Source organism: Choloepus didactylus, chromosome 17 (assembly GCF_015220235.1).
Source record: "Choloepus didactylus isolate mChoDid1 chromosome 17, mChoDid1.pri, whole genome shotgun sequence".
NCBI lineage: Eukaryota > Metazoa > Chordata > Mammalia > Pilosa > Megalonychidae > Choloepus > Choloepus didactylus.
The window spans coordinates 54,795,784-54,820,738 of NC_051323.1; positions in this window are offsets into that span (position 1 = coordinate 54,795,784).

Consider the following 24,955-nt stretch of genomic DNA (forward strand, 5'->3'; position numbering starts at 1 on the left):
AAAAGGAAAAAGTGGAAAAACCTGTCCCACCACAGGGCTGCCTAAGTAAATCAACTTTGACTTCTGGGGCAGATTCCTTAATTAGCAGGGTCATGGCACCACAGGGGTTTGGAATGTGGAGAGTACAGAGTCTTCTTTTTCTTGCTTCCCTGGTTATGATTACAGTGACCAATATATAATAGGTTTTCAATAAATGAGTAAGGAATAAACAAACAAGCCTCCTCTCTAACTCACTTACCAATTCAGGTACACGGTCACCTGAGATTCATCCATTTATTCAATCATTCAACAAATATTGATTGAGTACCTATGTGGACATTGGGGGTGCAGCAATAATAGTAACAACAATCCTGTCCTCAGGGAGCTTACATTCTAATGGAGGGAGTCAGGCAATTAAAAAAATAAATACGCAATATGCACAGGATGTTAGGTGAAGAAAAGTCCTGTGGAGGAAAAAGGAAAGGAGATAGTTTTGCAGAGTGGGGTTCTCCAATCATAAACACAATAATTGGGGAAGGCCACCCTAAGAAGGTATGCTATTTGGGGGAAGAGGATTTCAAACAAATGCAAAGTCCCTGGAACAGAAACCTGCTAGACAAGGCCAGGAGGTCATATGGCTAGAGCAGATTGAAGGAAGGGGAAAATGACAGAAAATGAAATCAAAGAGTTAATGAAGGGTCTGATAACCTAGGGTCCCATGGGTCATTGGCTCCTACCCTGATAGAAATGGGAAGCCATTGAGAGTTTTAAGTGGCGTGCTATAATATGTGTCAACAGCATCACTCTTGTCCTGAGAACAGACTGTTAGGGGACAAGGACAAAAGAAGGAAGACCAGTAAGGAGGCTATTGCAAAAAACTAGGTGAGAGTGGACAATGGCTTGGACCAGAGTGGTAGCGAGGGAAATCTGAGATATGGTTGTAATCTGGATATGTCTTGAAAGTAGAGTCAACAGAATTTGCAGACAGACTGGATATGGTATTTGAAAGTCCTCAAGAATGACTCCAAGTTGTTTGACCTGAGCAACAGGAAGATGGAGAGACCTCTATCTGAGATCGGAAAAGCTGCAGGATGAGCAAGCCTTCCAGGGAAGATCGGAGTCACGTGAAGTTTGCGATGCCTACTAGACATTAAGGTGATGAGGTTGAGTAGTCAGTTGGAGTCTTGACTTCAATGGAGAAATATGAGTTGGACATACAAGTTGGAGAGCTTTTAGTATGCAGATGCTGTTTAAAGACACAAGACTAGATGATATCCCTAAGGGAGTAAGTGTAGGATGGGAAGGGTAGGGGAAGAGAGGGGAGGGGAGGGGAGAGGAGGGGAGGGAAAGGGAGAGAAGCAAGACAGTGTCCTAGGGCCTCCTACATTAAAGAGATCAGGAAGAATAGGAGGAACCAGCAAAGAAGACAAGAAGCTGCCAGTGAGAAGAGGGAAAACCACAGGTATGTGTCTTCTGTTGTTCTGGAAGCCAAATGGAAGAAAGTGTTCTAAGAAAGAGGGAGAGATTGTGTCAAATGCTGCTGATAAGTCAAGTAAGATGAAAATTGTCTTTTCGGTGGGATATAAGCTCCATAAGGAGAGGAGTTTTATCTTATTCACAGCTATATCCCAAGTGCCTAGAACAGTGCTTGGCACCTAGTAAGCACTCAGTAAATGTTTGCTGAATGGAAAAAGGATTCTTTAAAGGGTGAACAGGGTATGAATTTCAGTGCACCAGTTCAACTTTGCAAGAAATGGCAGAGCTCTTCTTTCTATAAACAAATTCATTTCTGTTTATGTCTCATCCCAAAGATATGACAGACCCCAGAATTGTGCCAAGGTTTGAAGGACTTCAGGGCATTTACACACCGGGTGAGAGTCCCAATCATCACCCCAACTGCCCAGACAAGCTACACTGGGCTGCCTGGTGGAGCTCTGCTGTCTCTGAGCCATATTTGGGGCATAGGAGGTTTCTGAGAAGCTGCTTAAAACAGGACTATAAATGAACAAGGCCACCTGGGGCAAGCCAGTCTGGAGGGAGGCAGCTGTGGAAAGCTGGAGCACTCATGCCCGTCTGAAGGGAATGGCAACTGCTCAATGCCTGCAGAGAGTTTCCACGCAGGGATGTGGCCCAGGAATACCAGACCTTCTGATTTTTTAAGAGAAGATAGAAATTTGGATTTTTATGTGAAATCTCCTGAATTTTAAATGATGGAAATTTCTTTAATTAAAAAAAAAAAAAAAAAGAGGCAGTGTAGGAAACAAAGCCTGTTTGCAGGTCATTGCTGCCCACTGCTGCCCAAGTCTTCCCTCTGCTGTGAGGACCCGGATGTCCCAGAGCAGGGCTGCTCCTTTTGCTTCAGTTCCAGAATGAGAAGACACGTGGCATGAGACCCTGGAGCCTGGAACAGATCTACAGCCCTTTGGTAACATGAGGGAAAATAAATGTGTGCCCTGGTAAGCCATTGAGATTGTGTCTCATTTATTACCAGAGCAAGCTTGAAAAATAGTGGCTATTGTTAGATGATTTTTAAAATTGGAATTACTGATGACTTTTTGTTTTTTTAAATTTATATATTTCTGTATTTTCTGAAATGTTGAAAATGGTATGGGTTATCTTTATAATCAGAAAAAGCAGCAAAGATATAAAAAAGAAAAAAGAAGAGTTTTTCTGATTATAAAACAACACATGATCAGATAGAAAATATTGACAACACAAAAAAGTATAAAGAATACACGAAAGAATACACTAAAAGTGGGATCCCATAATCCCACTCCTGGGAGATAACCACTCATGACAGTTCTGGAATATGGATATCTAGAAGTTTTTTAATAACTTTTTTTTTTACAAAATAGCTTGAACTCATACTGTATCAAAGTTCGGTATTTTTTCTCTCTTCTTAGGACATAAGTATTTTCCTATGTTAACACATTGATTGTAAACCTCATTTTTAGTCTCTATGCTTTATACATGTGCCACAGTTAATTCTCCTTTGCTGAACATTTAGGGTATTTGTAATTTTTAGTTATGTAAATAAGGGTAGCGTTCATCTTCCTACACTAAACTTTTTTTTCTATATTTAGAATTATTTCCTCAAAAATAGGAAAAATTTTAAGGCCCAGTAATATTGTCAAATTGTTCGATGGATAAAACTTTGACAATGAATAAAAGCACGAGCCCTGCTCAGTTGGCTGAAGCAGAGGGACCGCACTCAGGTTGCACAGAGAATGGGGTTCTTCAACTTGATGAGGTCAGCAGCAGGGAGTCACTGCAAGTCCTTGCCAAAGTATTAATAGAATGACCGTGACATTTTGGAAAGATTGCTCCAGCAGCTAAATCCACTGTGGACTAGAAGATACTCCTGGAGACGGAGACTAGCCAGGAAGTTGCTATAGTAGCTTTGGTATAAGATGAGGGGGAGAGGATTGTGGGAAGGTGGTGGAGTGGGACGCTCCAGGATTAAGTCCCTCCACCAGAGAAACTATGAAACAGGCAGGAACTGCCTGCAACAACTATATTGAAACTCCAGAGGCCAGTAGAACACTGTATACAATTCAGGAGGAGTGGGAGGAGGAGGCTGGTAAATGACAGTAGATGACAGAAAAGACCAGTAAATAGCTGTCTCCCGTGGCTGTTACCAGTGCCCATCCCCACTCTCGTGGCAGGCTGCCACAAAACGGCCCTGGCTAACTTGCTGGTGACAGAAAAGGATCTAAAAACCCACTTCCCCAAGATCAGTTCCTTCTTACTGCTGCGTAGTATTCCATCATGTGTATGTACCACATTTTATCCACTCATCTGATGAAGGACATTTAGGTTGTTTCCATCTCTTGGCAATTGTGAACAATGCCACTATGAACATTGGTGTACAAATATCTGTTTGTGTCACTGATTTCAGATCTGAGAAGTGAAATTACTAGATCGTAGGGTAACTCAGTATCTAGTTTTCTGACAAACTGCCAAACTGTTTCCAGAGTGGCTGAACCATTACACAGTCCCACCAGCAGTGAATAAGAGTTCCCATTTCTCCACATCCTCTCCAGCATTTGTAGTTTCCTGTTTGTTTAATGGCAGCCATTCTGATTGGTGTGAGATGATACCTCATTGTGGTTTTGATTTGCATTTACCTAATAGTTAGCGAACATGAACATTTTTTCATGTGTTTCTTAGTCATTTGTATTTCTTCTTCAGAGAAATGTCTTTTCATATCTTTTGCCCGTTTTATAATTGGGCTGTTTGCACTATTGTCATTGAGTTGTAGGATTTCTTTATATATGCAAGATACCCGTCTTTTATCAGATACATGGCTTCCAAATATTTTCTCCCATTGAGTTGGCTGCCTCTTTCCCTTTTTGACAAACTCCTTTGAGGTACAAAAGCTTTTAATTCTGAGGGCTTCCCATTTATCTATTTTTTTCTTTCATTGCTTGTGCTTTAGGCGTAAGGTCTAAGAAGTGACCTCCTAATACTAGGTCTTGAAGATGTTTCCCTACATCATCTTCTAGGAGTTTTATGGTATTGTCTCTTATATTGAGATTTTTGATCCATGTTGAGTTAATTTTTGTATAGGGTGTAAGGTAGGGGTCCTTTTTCATTCTTTTGAATATAGATATCCAATTCTCCCAGCCCCATTTGTTGAAAAGGCTGTTATGTCCCAGCTCAGTGGATTTGGGGGCCTTATCAAAAATCAGTTGACCATAGATCTGGGGGTCTATTTCTGAATTCTCAATTTGATTCCATTGATCAGTAAGTCTATCTTTGTGCCAATACCATGCTGTTTTGACTATTGTAGCTTTATAATAGGCTTCAAAGGCAGGCAGTGTAAGTCCTCCCACTTCATTTTTCTTTTTTAGAATGTTTTTAGAAATTCGAGGCATCTTTCCCTTCCAAATAAATTTTATGACTAGCTTTTCCAAGTCTGCAAAGTAGATTGTTGGAATTTGGATGGGAATTGCATTGACTCTGTACATCAGTTTCGGTAGGATTGACATCTTAACGACATTTAGCCTTCCTATCCATGAATATAGAATATCTCTCCATCTCTTTACGTGCCTTTTATTTCTTTTAGTAGAGTTACATAATTTTCTATGTAGAGGTCTTTTACATCCTTGGTTAAGTTTATTCCTAGGTACTTAATTTTTTTAATTGCTATTGAGAATGGAATCTTTGTCTTGAGTGCCTCTTCAGTTATGTCATTTCTACTGTATAGGAACATTACTGACTTATGTGCATTAATCTTATATCCCACCACTTTGGTGAATTTGTGTATTAGCTCAAGTAGGTGTATTACTGATTTCTCAGGGGTTTTCAGGTATAAGATCATATCATCTGCAAATAATGAGAGTTTTGCTTCTTCCTTTCCAATTTGGATACCTTTTATTTCTTTGTCTTGCCAAATTGCTCCAGCTAAAACTTCTAGCCCAATGTTGAATAATTGTGGTGACAGCAGGCATTCTTGTCTCATTCCTGATCTTAGAGGAAATGCTGACAAGTCTCTCACCATTGAGTTCTATACTGACTATGAGTTTTTCATATATGCTCTTTATCATATTGAGGAAGTTTCCTTCAATCCTAGCTTTTGAAATGTTTTTTTCAAAAAAGGATGCTGGATTTTGTCAAATGTTTTTTCAATGTCTATTGAGAAGACCGTTTGATTTTTCCCAGCTGATTTGTTAATGTATTGTATTACATTGATTGATTTTCTTATGTTGAACCATCCTTGCATGCCTGGGTTGAACCCCACTTGGTCAGGGTGTATAATTTTTTTTAATGTGTCTTTGGATTCAATTTGCAAGTATTTTGTTGAGAATTTTTGCATCTATTTTCATTAGGGAGATTGGCCTATTGTTTTCCTTTCTTATAGCATCTTTATCTGGTTTTGGTATTGGAGTGATGTTGGCTTCATAAAATGAGTTAGGTAGTGTTCCATTTTCTTCAATTTTTTGGAAGAGTTTAAGTAGGAATGGTGTCAGTTCTTTCTGGAAAGTTTGGTAGAATTCCCTTGTAAAGCCTTCTGGCCCCAGGGTTTTATTTGTAGGAAGCTTTTTAATAACCGATTGCATCTCTTTACTTGTGATTGATTGTTGAAGTCTTCTTTTTCTTCTCCATTCAGTCTAGATTGTTCGTGTGTTTCCAGAAAATTATCCATTTCCTCTAAATTACCCAGTTGGTTGGCATAGAGCGCCTCCTACTCCCCTTCTTTCTCATTAAGTTTCATAATATCCTCTTATGATTTTTTTATTTATTCAGGATTCGTAGCAATATCCCCCCCATTTATTATTTTATTTATTACAGTCTTCTCTCTTTTTGACTTTGGCAGGCTAGCTAAGGGTTTGTAGATATTGCTGATCTTCTCAAAAAACCAACTTTTGGTTTTATTTTTCTCTCTGTTGTTTTTTTGTTTTCCAGATCATTTATTTCTGCTTTAATCTTTATTATTTATTTTTTTCTACTTGCTTTAGGATTAGTTTGCTGATCATTTTCTAGCTTCTTTAATTGTTCCTTTAGTTCTTTGATTTTACCTCTATCTTCCTTTTTAATGTATGCATTTAGAGCTATAAATTTCCCCCTCAATACCACCTTTGCTGTATCCCTAAGTTTTGATATGTTGTGTTCTCATTTTCATTCATCTGTAGATATTTAGCTATTTCACTTGCAATTTCTTCTTTCACCAATTGATTGTTTAGGAGTGTGTTGTTAAACCTCCAGATATTTGTGAGCGTTCTGGATCTTTGATAGTTATTAACTTCTAGTTGCATTCCATTGTGGTTAGTGAATGTGTTTTGAAAAATTTCAATCTTTTTAAATTTATTGAGGCTTGTTTTATATCCCAGTTTATGATCTATCCTGGAGAAAGTTCCATGAGCACTAGAGAAGAATGTATATCCTGGTAATTTGGGATGTAATGTTCTATATATGTCTGTTAAGTCTAATTCAATTATCACATTGTGTAGGTTCTCAATTTCCTTATTGGTCTTCGTCTGGATGATCTATCTGTAGGAGAGAGTAATGTATTGAAGTCTCCCACAGTTATTGTGGAAACATCAATTGCTTCCTTCAGTTTTGCCAATGTTTGTCTCATGTACTTTGGAGCACCTTGGTTGGATGTATAAATGTCTATGATTGTTATTTCTTCTTTGTGAATTGTCCCTTTTATTAGTATATAGTGTCCTTCTTTGTTTCTTATAACATCCTTGGATTTAAAGTCTATTTCATCTGAAATTAGTATTGTTACCCCTGCTTTCTTTTGGCTGTAGCTTCCATGGAATATTTTTTTCCATGCAAAATATTTGAATATTAAAAGTAATATTTTAATACTCTGTCATCAACAGTGACAAATGTACTACACCAATACGATGTGTCAATAATAGTGGGGAATAAAGGGTATAGGAAGATTTGGGTTTTCTTTTTTTTTTTTTATTTCTTTTCTGGAGTAACTAAAATGTTCTAAAATTGATTGTGGGGTTGTATGCACAAGTATGTGATGATAGTGTGAGCCAGTGATTGTATACTTCAGAGGGTCTGTATGATGTGTGAATATATCTCAATAAAACTGCATTAAAAAAAATCAAAAAAATTTACTGAGTTCCCATTTGGAATGATGGAAATGTTTTGTAGTGGATGGTGGTGATGGTTGCACAACACTCTGAATGTAATTAACAGCACTGAAATATACACCTGAATGTGGTCAAAAGGGGAAATGTTAGGTATATAGAATAAAAAAAAATTTTAAATACATGGAACTGCACCACACAAACAGTGAACCCTAAGTAAACCATGGACTATAGTTAATAGTGCAATTATAAAAATGTGCTTTCAATTGTAACAAATGTACCACACCAATGCAAGTGTTAATAATAGGGTGGTATGCCAGTTTGAATGTATTATGTCCCCCCAAACGCCATTAGCTTTGATGTAATAGTGTGTGGGCAAATCTATCAGTGTTAATTAGATTGTAATTCTTTGAGTGTTTCCATGGAGATGTGCCCCACCCAACTGTGGGTGATGACTCTGATTGGATAATTTCCATGGAGGTGTTATCACACCCATTCAGGGTGGGTCTAAATTAAATTACTGGAGCCATATGAATGAGCTGACAAACAGAAGGAACTCAGAGCAGCTGAGAGTGACATTTTGAAAAGAAGCTACAGCCAAGAGGGACACTTTGAAGAACGCACTGGAGCTGAGAGAGGAGCTTCAGCTTACAGAGACATTTTGGTGATGGCCTTTGAAAGAGACGTTTGCTCCAGAGAAGCTAAGAGAGGACAAACATTCCAAGAGCAAGTAAGAGTGACATTTCCTAGAGAGGAATGTCCTGGGAGAAAGCCATTTTGAAACCAGAACTCCAGAGCAGATGCCAGCCACGTGCCTTCCCAGCTAACAGAGGTTTTCCGGACACCATTGGCTATCCTCCAGTGAAGGTACCTGATTGCTGATGCATTACCTTGGACACTTTATGGCCTTAAGACTGTAACTGTGTAACCAAATAAACCCCTTTTTATAAAAACCAATCCATCGCTGGTGTTTTGCATTCTGGCAGCATTAGCAAACTAGAACAGGTGGTATATGGGAATCCTGTATTTTACACATGATTGTTCTGTAAAACTACAACTTCTCCAATAAAAAATAAATAAGATGATGAGGGTCTGGATTAAGGTGAATGCAGCAGAAATAGTGAGTGAGAACATCTGAGGCCCAGCAATGGACTGAATATGGCAAAACAACTGTGTACCAGTTCTTTACACTTTCTTACCAGCAGGCCTGTTAAGTAAGTTTCTCTCTGCCTTGGTTCTGATGGAGTGAAGTCTTTGATTAGCCTACCATTCATTTATTCATCTCCTCAACAAAAAAGGGGGCCAATGTTATGCTTCTGCTTACTATTTGATCTCTCCAAAAGATGACTGGGAATTTCTCCAAAGATCTACGTCAAAACCTGTAAGGTGTTTTGCTTTGTCTTGTGATATTAGGAGCAGCAGGGGTCTTTAAACCCTGAAATCCACCAAGTTACTGCTATATTGGAAAATCACCACCATTTGGAAATCACACCATTTGAGACCATTTTGAAATGGTTCAAAGTAAGGCTCACTCCCTGGTCTGAAATCTGGAGGAATCTGAGAGCCACTTACTTTTTTGTACTCCCATTTGTACTGAATATTTGGGAAATCTGGTTTTGAAATAACACACACGTGTGCACGCACACACACACACACACACAAGCAAGAAATTGGATCTTGAACAAAAAGAGAGACTGGAAGAATTTTATTATATTTTCTCATTAAAATCTGTAGTACATGAAATTCTAATCTCTTCCTATGCAGTCATTATCCTGAAACAGGAGAGACAGGACAGTTGAAGAATCGATACTGATGGCTCGAGAGGACATCTCTTCTTTTCAATGCTTCATTTGTCAGGTTGAAGACAATGCCAATAGCATTTTCCTTGAAATATATGCTGAGTTCACACAGATGTTACATAATCACTTTTAAATTGGTGATACAATCCTTTTGAAATGCCTGTCCACACAAGTTTTTAGTACTGTGACATGTCAGCCAAACATATACCAAGTGAAACTTCATTTTTAAGGATAAATTTAAGTCCTTCTTGAGTTGTTACATGTCTAGGGTATTGCAGAATCTTTCATTTGAGGCTCCAGAGGATATGGAATTGGCATGAATAAGTGGTTTTCAAACTTATCTAATAAAAACGTTGAAACACCAACAGACTGAGTACGCTTCATTTACTCATGTAAAAATAATAGAAGGAAAACGGTGAATTAAAAGCAATGAATGCAAATCTAACATAATCAGAATAGATCCTAGCTATGAAATGTTTTAGCCCCATTCCTAGAAGTCCTAACTTTTTACAAAGAGCTGCAGAGATAATTCAATGACAGCATGTTTATAAAAACAAAAAGTATCCTTCTTATCTCAAAAATTCATTCTGAAGTTTAAAACCAGCCTCACGTTTCTTTTTGGTAAATTTTCTTAATGAAAAAATTATTCCATGCTTTAAAAATGTCTCTCACCATATTGATTACTTACACATTTCAGATATTGTTTCAAACTTCATTCCTAGAGCAAAAGCATAAATTGAACACAATGTGAAACAGGGTCTAAGAGAAAGTCACAGAAAGCAATAAATATTTCCACAGCTAGTTCAAAGTGTAAATATTTGATTCTCAGAGAATCTTTATTATTGCCTAAAGTCTAGTCTTGTCCAATAAACTTCTTCAAATAAAGCAAAACTATGTCAGTAGAGAACTTGGTAACCATCACCTCCAAAAAAAACTGCAGGCAGGCTCTTTTCCAACCTGCCCAGCTAGCTAGGCATTGGGATGTGTGGTTCAAAAGTTTAACAGGGTATTTTTATTTCTAGCCACACCAAAAAATAACAACTTTTGGTGCTGTTTCAGAAATTCAGGCGCACCATTCAAATACACTGAGTTATTGTTGAACTTGTGCTAAAGCCCTGGAAGTGAGCCTCAAAGCCCATCCTAAAAAACAGACCAAATATTGGGGCCTTTCCAAGCAAAATCAATTTCTGGATAAAATCTCCCTATGATCAGTTCTTATATTTTGACAAGGAAAAAAACGTTTTAGATATTTTTTATATGGCCAAGAGCTTCCAGAAATAGCAGCTATGGATGCATGTCCTGTGTTAGGTTGGCAGCAGCCTGGTCATAAACCTACTCCAGCGGAAAGTCAGTCAAAAGTTGCAACAGGATTCCTAAAAGTCAGTGAAGGGTCAACAATATAATCTCTAATGAAAACCTCACTTCCTGGCCACACGCGCAGCTAAGAAATCAGAAGTGTGTGTTGGAGTCCACTGATCTTTATGTTCACTCTACCAGGACTCAACCCTAGAACCATCTGACTTTCTCCCTGAACTGAAAATGTGCTGTCAGGAAAAACAACAATACTAATAGGAATAAGTCCCCCCTTCCCAGTGAGGGCTGGCGGCCTCAAGACCATAAGCCCCTCCCAAGGCCAACACCAACAAAAACCTTCCCGACCACCACCTCCACCCCAGGACTCCTGCCTTCTCATTCCAGACACTCACTGCTCTGTTTCCTCCTTAACCATCCCAAAGACTGTTAGCTTCTTTCATTACTACGTCTCCCTCTGTTGCCAAACTTAGCTAATCTCAGCACTTCCCAGAGTAAGTTGGAGAGAACCACACAAGGGCTGTACAAGATGCTCATGGGTGCTCTTCCACAAAATGGTTCCATGATCCAAAACTTTTAGGAAACTCTGTGTTAAGAAGATTTTAAAAGTTCTTTTATTGCAGAACATCTCCAAGTCTTTAATATGCTAATGAGCATTGAAGCTATCTCATTTCCTAAATTATTTTGACCAAGGACACCTTTTTTTGTGCCTTACTTAATAACATCTCACTAAATAGTTGTAATGAGTGCAACCCTTTTGGGTTCTGCAGGAGTCCAGTTGGAGCCTATTTGACAAGACATTTAAATACCAACATACTTGTTCTCTTTCCTCCAAGACATCTCTTCAGGGTCCTGAATTGTGATGATGTCGATCGCCTGCCACCCCCAATCACCGCCCTCCATGGGTTGCAGTATTTTCCCTACAATGAGTGTCTTAACTCAAAACCAGAGGCAGAGAAATGGCAAAAGGCTCTAAGTTGATCCTTGAGGTCCTTTGCACAGTCCCTTTGCCCTTATTGTATGGGGTCCTTCCTGCAAGCTGCCCCCCCCCCACCAAATCTGCAAAAAGTGTAGGAGGTGATGTGCTAAAGGAGATAATGGGTATGACACCAGTAACTGTCCCAAAATGTAATTATTTTCATTGAATTGGCCCCTTTTATAAGTTACCATGCACAATTAGGCACTTAATAAACATTTTTTAGTATGTAATGATTGAGTAAACAGAATTCATGAAATTTCAATCTTGCAACTAAGTTTCTGAAACACAGAGATATGAAAAGATATACAGCCAAAGTAGGGAGAGAGGTGGGAACAAAGAGGGGGTATTGATGTGAGTAATTAAGCGAATGAGCCTGCGACCCTGCAGGTCTGGTTTGACAGGTTGAGATTTGCCCCCACAGGATCCAGAGATGACATCATGGGAATCTGTATCAAGAACAGCAGTGAGGTCATATGGCTGAGAACCCCCAACCCCAACCCCAAAGCCCAATGAGAGATCATTAATGAGCCAGGGCTGTCATTTATACAAAGAACAGAGAACATTCTGGATTACAGAGATAAATGAGCAATGACTGGGAAAAGGGGGCAAATATGAGAGGAAATAATAGGAAGGGGGCGAAAAAGAGCAGAGGTTCTCCCAATCTAGTGCCAACCAGAATGTCCTCTCTGGAAAAACAGGGACATTTCTACCCCAGGATAGGAAAGACACCTGCTGTGCATCCCGCTGCTTCATGCAAAGAGCATCTCAGGCTCTGTGGTGCAAGAGAATGCAAAAAGCATCATCAACCCTCAAAGCACCAGTAGATGTTACCAACTCCCAGTCCACCTGGAAACCCCACTGAAAGGAAACCAAAAGTCAGGGACCCAGATGGCTTAAGAAGCAGCAAGTAGAACACCCCAGGGAAGATAAAGACCGGGTAGGCATTTAACCCCTGTTAACATCCCCCTCCCAAACCCAATTCAAGGTAGGAATTGGAGTTAACACTTCCCAGTAAGGTAACAACCTGCTGAAAGATACAGCATGGGTAATTAATGCCGGAAAATAGGGGCCTAAGAGACCCGCTTGCTAACTGCTAGGGAAACTTGGAGCAATTTCTTCTTTCAGTCCTTTAATTACCACATTTGTAAGACAGAAGGAACAAAGAAGGTAGTGAAGATGAAAGTGCCTTGAAACTGTAGCACACCATGGTGCATGAAAAGCCTGTTCTGGCCCAGCCAAGAATGGCCTTGCTGACGGATCTTCTTCTGATTGGCTGCCCCCCACTATCCTGTGACCCGATGGGGCTGGTTTCTCCCTGGTCCCCACAGATTCCAAAACCAACGTGGCTTGAATCAGGAGACTTAGATTTACCCACCATATTCTGCTTAGAGAAGACTGTGAGACCCCCATACCCTTTCTTTTTCTCTATGTAGCCACTTATATTTTTTCAGTTATGTTTTTACTTTCTGCATTTGTCCAATTTTATTTTCAGTGATTGACCTGGATTTTAGATTTTAATCATCCAAATATCAAATTCTGTTGGTTCAGCTGTATAGTTAAAACGCTTTTACTCTTTTGCTCTTAATTAATGAATACCACTCAACAATGAAGGATTTTGTTTAGTCTTTTCTTTTTTAATGAGATTTAAATTATTCTAAATTATTCTTTGTTTGCACATGACCCAAGAGAGGTTTTCCTGGAGGGTTAGTAGAAGAAATGGTGCATGTTGGTTTACATTAACAGTTAAAAATTCCCTGTGACTGTAAAATAGAGAGCTTCCCACCTGGTAGTTATTTAAGAAACTAATTTTTAACCTAATCACAAGACTTTTCCACTTATTTTAAATTCTACTTTTGTTAGTTTTAACCCAGTCCTTCAGCCTGGACATCCTTTTTAAATTACGCTTTCTTTCTTTTTTTTTTTTTTTTAAACCTTTTTTTTTTTTTTTAAGTAGAAACCTAAAGATGTTGAAAGAGGGACCAGTCTTATCCTTCCCCCAGACCCTGCTGTGCCACAATCAGAAAACAGTTGGCAATACTGAATGGCTGCTACTCCATACTGTAACTGAGCAAATGAATGGAAGACACAGCCTCAAAAGCTGTCTTTGCAGCCTTATGCCTCCAGGTACAATATTATTCTGAAAATAACCCAAAAGGCCAGATATTGCTATGACCATCTACATGCTTCCAGGATGATGGGAGCATCAGATAGAGGCCAACCCCCCAACAAACCTGGCCAGCAGGCTACAAAAATTTAACAGGTGAGCTCACTTTAGAGTGTTGCTAAATTCTTTGATTGGAACTGATCTTGGTTTCTATCAGAGACCAGCTGCCTTAAAAATAAGGCCCTTGAAAGGAGCTACTGCAGATGCTGATGGAGAGGAGCTTACCACACTGACAAGTAATTTCAGGAGAGAAGTCAGTTTCTCTGGAAACAGACTTTGACAATGGCTCTGGGTGCCAAAGGGCTGGGCACACAGAGGGCACTGGGTTCCCGCTCCTTGAATGATCCTTGAGGCTTTGCTCTCCAAACAGATGACTTCATTCCCACAACAGTGCTTTTTTTCTGAGAAGCTACCAGTTCACACATATTATAAAATGAATTCTCCCATTGACACCAAAGTAGCAGCAACTACAAACATTGTTTTGTAAAAAGTGTGTGAACTGGAAAAGGTAAACTGGAAGAGAAAAAAAATTTCTCCCAAGAATTGTGGTAACCATGGAAACCAAATACCCAATCAGCAATCACTTTACAAGCCCCACCTAGGAAACTTTCTCCCAGCCTGCATAAGGTGTTTTGAAGCCTAAGTCCCAGTAATGTCTAGGTCTTCTCTTCCCTCAGCCTCAAGTAAAGGAAGACCCAACAAATCACCAGCCCTTACCCAAAGGCCCATTGGTTTTTAACATCCCACGTCTGTCATCTCACAAGGGGTGCTAGAGGGGAACATGGGCAGACAAAGAGGAGACTTTAGACAACACGATTCTCCCGTCGGGGCAAACACTGAGCGGTGAGTAATGAGAGTGAATTCTCCTCAGTTGTTTTCAGCCTGGTTCCACATACGCCATGGCTGTAAACACACATGGAAGCTGTAGTGACAGTTCGTACATGATAAATCGATTTCATTATTCCTACCTCCCTAAACCTTAGGATTCCTTTCTCTATATCAGAGTTGGCAAATCTTTTTCTGTAAAGGACCAGACAGTATGTAATTTAGAGTTTGCAGGCAACATATGGTCTCGTCTCCTCTTCCCCTTCACTGCTGCCTCCTCCTCCTCTTCCTCCTCCTTTTGCTTCTTCTGCTACTGCTGCTGCTCCTCCTATAGCCCTTTAAAAATGTAAACATTGTCCTTAGCTAGCTGGTTTGGCCTGCAGTTACCATAGTTTGTTGACCCCTGGAGCCGCAGAAAAGGTAAGCTACTATTTAGTCCAAGTTTCAGCCAACCAGTTACGTGCACTGTCAGAACCACATCTAGCTAGTTAAGCTAACACATTAAATCCAGAATATCTGGTAAGTGCATCCATATCAATACATTCAGCCTAACTCCATGTTATATTCTATTCTCCTTGGTCTGATATACTTAGAATTAATTCCCTCGCATACTCTCCAGGTTTCAGCTGATATACATTCATTAAATCTTGCAGTTGTCTTGGAGTGTATGTGACCTCTTCCAAGGTCAGATTTGCACTTTTCCCCCTGTACCTGATAGAAATGGATTCTAGGTGTAAGTCTAGAAGCAATGAAGAGTGGGTCTTGGGGGAAGGGGGAAGAAATACTTCCACAAGGCAAAAGCTTCAGGTGAGATTATTGCAGGGTTTTCAAGCAGGAGAGGGATAGTTATCTCAGTCTTGGAAGGAGGAGCTGATTCTGTGGGCAAGGAAGGTTTAGGGACACTTGGAAAGTGCAAATTTATCAGCTTTTTCTGAATCTACCAAATGTTCCCATTCCAAATCTCAGGGTCCTACTCCTTTCCAATCAATCCCCTAACTTTCACATAAGTAATTTGACAAGTCTGTGACCTCACACAACAAAATTTCAGATTTGGCTTTCAGTGATATTTGTTCTGCAGCTACAAGAAATAAAATGTTATTTTATAGGGCAATCATAGTAGAAGTTCTCTGACCAAGACCTAATCTGAGAATTTTCAACCTTGAACTTGCCGTTTTCTTTTTTGTAATTCCTCCAGTGCAGATAGAAAAAGCCTACTCATGCCAAAGTCATTGCAGTCATTATTACTACATAACAGTTAATTGCAGCAGCCACTTAGTCCCCCAAGGAACTTGCATTAATTAGAATTTTATCCCAATGGTCACAGTCAAGAATTTAATATTATGCCACCACATGCAATGGAGTAAGAGTATCCCATTTTTCTTTGGCAAGGATATTAACACTGCATTCATGGCCAAGTTTATAGCCAAACCAATACAAGAGTGTCATCATTTATAGTCTGTTTAATAGGATGGGATGATTTCTATTACAAAACTGTATCTGTTGGAAAAAAGAAAGAAAGAAAGGAAGGAAGGAAGGAAGGAAGAAGGAAGAAGTAAGAAGAGGAGAGGAAAGGAGAGGAGAGGGGAAGAAATTAGACCAGGTATTTCAACAGAGAGGATTTAATATAGAGAATTGGTTGTACAGATGTTGGAGGAATGAAAGAGCAAAAGGAGAGCACTAAAATAGCCCAGGCATGATAACTACAGAAAAATCTAGTCTCTAGATCTGGGTAAACAGAAAGAGCTTGGGATTATTAAAACCTATGAGCTCAGAAAAGGGATATTCATGAGGATAGGGCTTAGACCTCTGAGAAGATAGTCCTTTCCACCTGCTGGGAGAACCTCAAAATCTCAGAGGAAGGGCCCCATGGAGCTGGGGATCAGAACTCTGAGAAAGGGGTAACACCTGGCTCCCTATGATACCTGTGAGGGGGTGAGAGGACGCTGGTTCAGGCAATACTGAAAGAAGCCAAATACAAGGGTAAAGTTCCAATGTAAAGGCAAAACTGATAAGACCAATAAGAAATAAAAGGGAAGACTTTATTCCCCAACTCTTAACTTCCAGTCTGTCTAGAGTTTCTATCAGCAGAACCTAATAGGCAGTCAGCTGGCAAAGGAGTCTGGGATATGTGGTTGGCAGAGCTCTAACCCCAGCATCACGGAACTGAGTATAAGTCAATGATCAGCACAGATTGAGATAGGTTTCTTAGTGTCCTTATGTTTAAAATAGCCCTGGTGGCTTCTACAATCTTTTTCAACATTTTATAAGCTCACTCTTAACATTTTATAATTCCATGCTTGCCTGTCCCAGCTGGATCCAAGTCTCAGCCAGGTAAGCCGTGCCCACAGGGTGAGAAGTCTGCTTCTCCACCCCACAGGGTGAGAAGCCTGCTTCTCCACAAAACATATATGAATGAACACAATTTAACTTGAATTTTCTTACCTCAGTCTCTTCTTAGTTTTTGCAGACTACACCTGAACACTCAGGCACTTCTATGACCTCAACTATCAAAATGTGTTTTCTAAAGCATCTGTGTACTAAATAGAGTACACCGATAAACATCACACATAGAAAAAAAGGTAAAACGAGGCCAGAAAGAAGCCAAGCTTGCAGCATACTCTGTAGAATGAGATTTGGGGTAACCAAGAAGCACTAGCTTGCATCTATAATATATGATAATAATAACATAAGCAAAAATGTATTGAGTTAAGGCACTAGGCTCTAAGCTATTACATATATTAATTCATTGTAACCTCACAATAACTCTACGTTGTAGCAATTAATATTATCCCTACCTTACAGATGAGGAAATAGAGAAACTAGTCTCCACTAGCCGCAGCTCACATACACACTCATATGTACATTTATTAAAATGCTTTATAAGTTATAGGTATAATGCACACATGTATCATAATATATAACATAGATAACTACAGATAGAGGAAGAGCAGAGAGAGAGAGAGAGAGAGATGTATAGTTATATAAGTAGAGATACGTAAATTTAATTTCAAAGGGAACTTTCTCAGCCCACCCAGATAAAGAGCCCAACTGCTTGACAAACAGTGTCTTGTTATATCATGGGTGTTAGACACAAAAAGAGGCTTTGGAAGTTTCATTGGTCCATTTCCAGTGAAAACAGAGCAATGAACTTGTTCCAGATTCCGAATCCAGAACTCTCAGAGGCTGGAGATAGTGGTGATCTGTCTGTGAGGCCTCCATGTTTATCATTTCTCAGAAGTCAGCTGGCATCCAGGCCACCTGCCAGTTTATGGTTTGTCAGCTGGTTTGTCAGCCAGGTACCATGGCTTTTTCTTTAAAACCACATAGCAATAAGAGACCTTTCACTGTATGTCATGCCAACTGTTCTGCAAAAAGGTTATGGCATACTTTGTACCCTGTAACTGGCAGTGCAGAGCAGCACACTGCCATCAGACCCTATGCGTCTCTCCCCCAGCTGTTTTGAATTCACTTTCTGTCTTGAAGAACAGAGGCAGTGTGAAAACGAAGGGCACTGTGATATTTGTTGAGACTAAAGCCAAATTTCCTCCCGTATCATTTTGGAACCCTGTCCAATGGGCAGAGGAGACATCAAATCAACGCAGCTCTCTCATTGGGCAGTCTTAATTTCTAAGTATTGAGCTAAGAGGATTTTTGCAGCTAATCATCATCTGAAACTATCTATACTTACAAAGAGTAATGGAAAAAGATCATTCCACTTCACTTAAAATCAGATTTCATAACTTCTGCTTCCATCTATGATGTAGTAACTGGTAACAGACTTGTCTGCCCACAATAAACTCCATTTTAAAAAGGACACAATATATCCAACAATGCTTTTCAAACTTGGACAATAGACCTGCCCAGGACTTGATCCCTGAAAGACAGGAAAACAAATGAGATAAGCCTTACAAATGCCCAAGCCTTCTCTCTGGAGACTATCGTGCATGAGAGTAGAATCGAAGTAGAGCACAGAATGTGAAGAGACAAGATTTGAGTTTCGAGAGACTAAGGCAGCTTCCGTTTGCAAGGCAGGGTACCAGACAGGGAGGGGCTACACAGAGAAAGACCTCCAGAAATCTGCAGAGGTGGCCCACAAGTCTTTGACAGAATAGTAAGTCCTTGCACAGGTATGGTGAGACACCAGGAACCAGGCAAAGAACTCCTGCCTGAGAAAGAGCAATGAACAAGGAGGTGTGTGCTGAACGGTTCCTAGAAATCATGCAGGGCTGGGGGACATCCAAGTTCCGACCAGCCATGGTGGAGAGGCCTCAGGGAACAACCAAGGCCTTGAGGACAGACCCCAGAAGGAGGAGAGCTAAACTGTACTAGATGACACTGCTGCAGACGTGCAGTAAAAACAAATCTCAAAAGGATCAAGCAGATTGATGGTACTTAACTCTTTGCCAAAATAAAACCCTGCAATCTTTAAAGAAGAAAACAGACTGCAACATTCACAATATCCGCTATACTATCAAAAATAACTAGTCCTGGCAGGGGGGAAAAACAGTCAATAAAAATATACATGGAATTAACAGAGATAATGGAATTCACAAAATCTTTAAAAGTGATATTATACACATAGGTTCAAATTCTTAAAAGAAAATATAAACAAAAGAAATAGAGAAATGGAAGATATAAAAGAGAACCAAACGGACTTCATGGAGCTGAAAAATACATTATCTGAAAGAAAATTTTACTGAATGAAATTAAAGAGAGTAGTAATGAGGGAAATATATATAAACATAAAATAATGGTCAAATATTTTCAAAATTTGATGCAAAGTATAAACTTCCAGGTCCAAAAATATTAGTATACCTCAAACTGTACAAATACAAAGAAAAATACATTAAGGTATATCATAATAAAATTGCCAAAAACTTGAAATAAAGAGCAAATATTGTTAAAAGCCAAAGGGAAACTATATTTCACACAGGAGAACAATGTAAACCAAAAGACAATGGAATGACAGTCTTAAAAGTGCTGAAAGAAAAAAAAATTAAACCTAGAGTCTAAATCTAGCAAATGTATTCTTCAAAAATAGAGGTAAAATGAAGATATTTTCAGAAAAAGACTAAGAGAAATTATGATCAGTAGACATGCACTACAATAAATATAAAAGGAAATTCTTCAGACTGAAGAAAAATTAAAACAGATGGAGGCTCAGATCTATAAAGGAAATGAAGAGCCCCAGAAGTGGTATGTAGATGAGCAAATATAAATGACATTTTCTATGTTTTTCATTTAAATACATAAAAAATAAATAAATCTTGGCACTTACCTCATGCCATACACAAAACTAACTCAAAATTGATCATAAACTTACAGAAAAATACATAGTATACAATGTTTAGGCCCAGTGGGTACACAGAAATGCTTTGATAGAACAGATAAAAACACAAACCATAAAAGAAAAACACATAAATTACACTTAATCAAAATTAAATTCTTCAACTCATCCAAAAAGACCTTATTAAAGAACAGAAAGGCAATTCACAGGCTAGAAGAAAACATTCATAATACATATATTTAATGAAGATCTTATATCTAGACTATTTAAAGAATTCCTACAATTCAACAGAAAGAAGCCAAAAACAATTTTATATTGCCAGAAGATATTAACAGATACTTCACAAAAGAAAATATGCAAATGTCCAATAAATACATGGAAAGCTGCCCAACATCTTTGATCATCAGGAAAATGTACATTTGAACCACTGAACACACATTGGAATCTCTAAAATCTAAGACTGACTCTAAGTCTTGGTGAGTACATAAAGCTACTGGAACTCTCATACACTGTTGGTGGGAATGTAAAATAGGACAGTCACTTTGGAAAACAGTAAGGCAGTTCAACATAAACTTAACATATGACTAGCAACCCCATTCCTAGGTATTTACCCAAGAGAAATGAAAATATATGTCCACACAAAAACGTGTACATGAATGCACACATTTATTCACAATAGCCAAAAAGTGTAAACCACCCAAAATGTCTATCAACTGGAGAATGGACAAACATACAACGTAATACTACTCAGCAGTAATATTGATGCATGCAACAAAATGGATGAATATCAAAAATATTATGCTGAGCAAAAGATATGATTCCATGAATATCTAGAAAAAGCAAAACAAATCAACAGAAATAGAAAGTAGATTAATGGTTGCCTGGGGCCAAGGATGGGAGGGATTTATTGAGAAGGAGCATAAGCAAATTTTGGGGGTGATGGAAAATACCTTGCATCTTGAGTGGGATGGTTGTCACACATGTGCATACATTTATGAATATTTGTTGAACAGTACACTTAAAATGAACGTATGCTATTGAATATAAATTATACCTCAACAAAACCTATTTTAAAAGTAAAAAAATAAAACAGATCTCACAGAATGACTAATGCATATTTTATCATTCAAATTGGCATACAAGATTTTGAGATCACAGTGTTTCCTCTAGGGCTTATTTCCAGTTGGACTGTTCTCATTGTCAAATTATATTTTCCAAAGATGGCAGCATCCCACATGCTATATACTACAATGCAACCTGGATACCCCTTCCATCGAAAAGTGGTGTCTGTGTCCCATCCACTTAGCTCTGGGCACACTTTTGCAGCAGAAGGGACATTGCGTGACTTCCGAGATTAAGTTAGAAAAGGCAATGTAACTTCCACCTGGCTTACTGGAACACTAGCACAAGAACCAACTACTGAGGCCTCCATGCTGTGAAGAAGCCCAAATTAGTCCAAGCACAGAGACCATATGGATAAGCCCTGAGACTACTGAAGACAGAGATGCCCAGTCAGCCCCCAGCTCCTCAAGGACTCCAGCCACTGCCCCAGCCAGAGCCCCAACTCCAGCTACTGTCTGACTGCAGCTGCATGAGACATCTCAAGCCAGAACCACTCATCCTGGACCTTCCTTAGTTTCTGACCCCCAAAAACTGTAGGGTGATTTGTTAGGCAGTAAGAGTAATTGCAACAACACCCTAGCCATTCCATACTTGATGCAGTGCTCAAAATCAATGGAAAGAATGAGGAGATGCAATGCCATCAAACTTTCTAATAAACCTACACCCATTTCACTCCATCTGGGCTCACTGCTCTTATGTAGAAATCTGCACTTTCTTTTACTTCGCTGACTGACTAAACACACGCACCAAATGGCTCCTGTTATCCTAGAAGGGTTGCATTGAATTAATCACCAGTGAGTAGGCCCAGTTCGTTTACAAGACTGGTGGCAGAAAAATTGTTGGACCCAAAAGCACAATGCACTCTTCTTGTTCTGGACCCTGGACTCACTCTGGTGCTACTGGAAAAAGATTTACCAAAAGTATATGGGCAGACGGGACTGAATACCAAAGCCCTTAGCCAAGGGGCACTCCAGGAACATGGGCCTAATGTTTCTGTCTCAGTGAAAGTTCAGGATACACATTATGTAAGAACATGGCTCTGGACCAGGAGCTGGCCCAAACAAGACTTTGAAAAATAACAACATCTCCAAACACATCTCTTGCTGCATCAGCATGTTGATGAGAAAAGCTGAACTTCAGGAAGGCCTAATAGTGCTAAGTCCCACTATTGCAGAAAATGGGCTTGCAACCTCTACCCCAGTCAAAACCCATCCATCCATGTCTGCTAGACAGCCAGCATGAAATAAGTTGAAGTAAACCAAAGATATAGTCACATAAAAGCACATGCATACATCCACACACAAACATATGCACACAAGGACCTTTCTCACTCACCAGTCTGGAAAGGGTACAAACAGAAATTAAGTAAATGCATGTTTATTTTAAAATGGGTGTTTATTTTCCAGTCTCCATAGGAAATAACTGAGCTAATATTATCTTCCAGAAGTAAATATCTTTATGCAAAACTTCCTAAAATTGATCCCAGGCCAAGATTCCTGCTGCAGCCTCCCCCAGCCCTCACGCATCCAAATTCTCACTGTGGTCTACCAGAGAGACATGTCCTTCCTTCTTCTCTCAGCTATTCTGAAAGTTGAATCACAGAGTCTTTTGCATCCCTCTTGCCAGATCCTACTGCTTGAGACAGGAGATAAAATCTAAAGTGAAACCAGAAATCTGAGGACTCCCAGAGGTTTGACCTAGTCAGTTCCTCTTGGCCATGGACAGTTTATGCGGCCAATTAATCCTCCCATTGTATATTTCTGGAATTATGTAAGCCAGAAGGGCTGGAGCTTGTTTTGGTTGTATTCCCTTGAAGCCCTGTGAGGTTTGTGTGGCTGTGGTTTTAATAATATTTGCCGATGTCGTTTTTGGGGTTTTGTCTGCTTGCCACAATAAAGGACTATTATTAAGATTCTACTCACCAACCATCTTCTCACATCATCTGTCTAATTTTAGAAGAGCCAGATATTTCAAGTGGCAAGGTAATTATCACTACATATTTTCTTTAATCACCAAAGGCTACATTTTCTAGCTACTAACCTTTCTGGAAATACAGTAAGCTCTTGACACTCTGAAGACACAGGTCTAAAGACCTTCCAAATCCTGAAATCTCAGACACAGGAATGTTTGTGCAGGCCTCTGGCTCTGGATCAAGAGTCCTGAATTTCCTTTGTATGTCATCACTCTAACCACATTTTGACCCAGATAAATGCATATAAATGGAGAAAACATAACCAATTACAGACTCATACTCAGAAGCAGATTAAATTATTGAAGATAAGTATGAACGGGGCACTGAAAGGAATTCAAGCTTTCTGCCCTTAAGAAGAATTAAGCTCATGCATATTAAAGATGGGTTGTTGAAATCACTAGACTGACTACAGAAACATTATTGAGAATTTTTATCATTACAAAGCACATATTCTGTTCTTGCTCAATGTATATGCTGGAGGAATTCTAGTCTGATTACACATCTTTAAGCCCTTATGTTTCATTAGAACACAAATGTCAAAACAGTGTACATATCACCTAAAAGATGCACTTGCAAAGATTGTCAAACAAACCAAAATATGAAGGCATTCAGAGAAGCCCCATTGATGAAAAGGAAAAATGTACTCAATCAAAATGTCCAATTGAGGCAGAACAATTGAGTAAATGGTTGTCTATCCATTCAACAAACTATAAAGCAAACATTAAAATTATTAGTGCACAACCATTGTATTGCAGAGCAAGCAGCCCAAAGTATTCTGGGTTCTTCAGTGGACATTCACTTGGCTCAAGCCCCATTCATGTCCTAACCCTCCTGGGCAGCTAAGCACTTCCAACTTGCAAACATTGATTCATATTTACTCATTTATTTGGCAAGTCTCCGGCATACTAGTACTGGAATGCTAACCTCATTTATTGAGTTTAGTCAAGAAATAATAATATAACAATCACCATCTTCAATGATACATTGACAACCCTTAGTTTGAAATTCTAGCTCTTCTGCTGGTTCTGGGAAAAACAATTAACCTGTTTACTCTTTAGTTTCCTTATTCAAAAATAGAGGGAACCCCTATCTTTGAAAATTGGTGTGAGGATCAAATAAGATAACATATGTAAAGTGCCTGGCACACAGGTAAGGCTCTTTGGACAGGACTTGTTATTCTTGTACTTCAACATAAAGCACCACCTCTGCCTACCATTCAACTATTCACAAACATACACAATCCAATCCAATTTACGCAGGTGAGAAACCTGCTATTTATCTTCCCTAGATTATTCATAACTAAAGGTAGAAATTAGGTGGCCTCCTTTTTCAGGGTGGAATTTCAGCTAAGAGCTATTGTGTACCCCTCCTCAAACTTGGGTCCTAGAGTCATGGACGGATGTCATGTCATTGTGAAAGAAGAAAGGAATATTCATCAAAAACCAATTGCATGCTAGGCACTCTTCCGGGCATATACAGGCTTTATCACATTGTTGTGCCCCGTTTGAAAAATGGAGAAACAGAGGCTCAGAACTGTTAAGTAACTTGCTCTAGATCCACACAAAGTAAACAATAGACTCAGGCTTCCTATTCAAGTCTGCTGAACTCCAGAGATCGTACACTTTCCATTCTGCTCATCTGCCAAGTTTGGTTCCTTACCACAATGTCATGAACCGCTGTTACAAAAAAACAAGACTACTGTTTACTATCTGTCATGGCTAAGTTTTAAATCAAGTCTAAGTATATAAAACTGATGACCTCTAAGTCTTCAATAAAAATCCCCTTGAATTAAAACAAAACAAAACAATGGGAAATGTCTTAGCAATGATATTTGAATAATCTGCAGAATGCGAGATATCAGCTGGCTTTGTTTAGTGGAATGTTCCCACACAGAGATGGACGGACATCCGTGGGTATCAGAATGGTCAGTTGCACCAGATTGGAATGAGTGAGTCTAAAGCTAC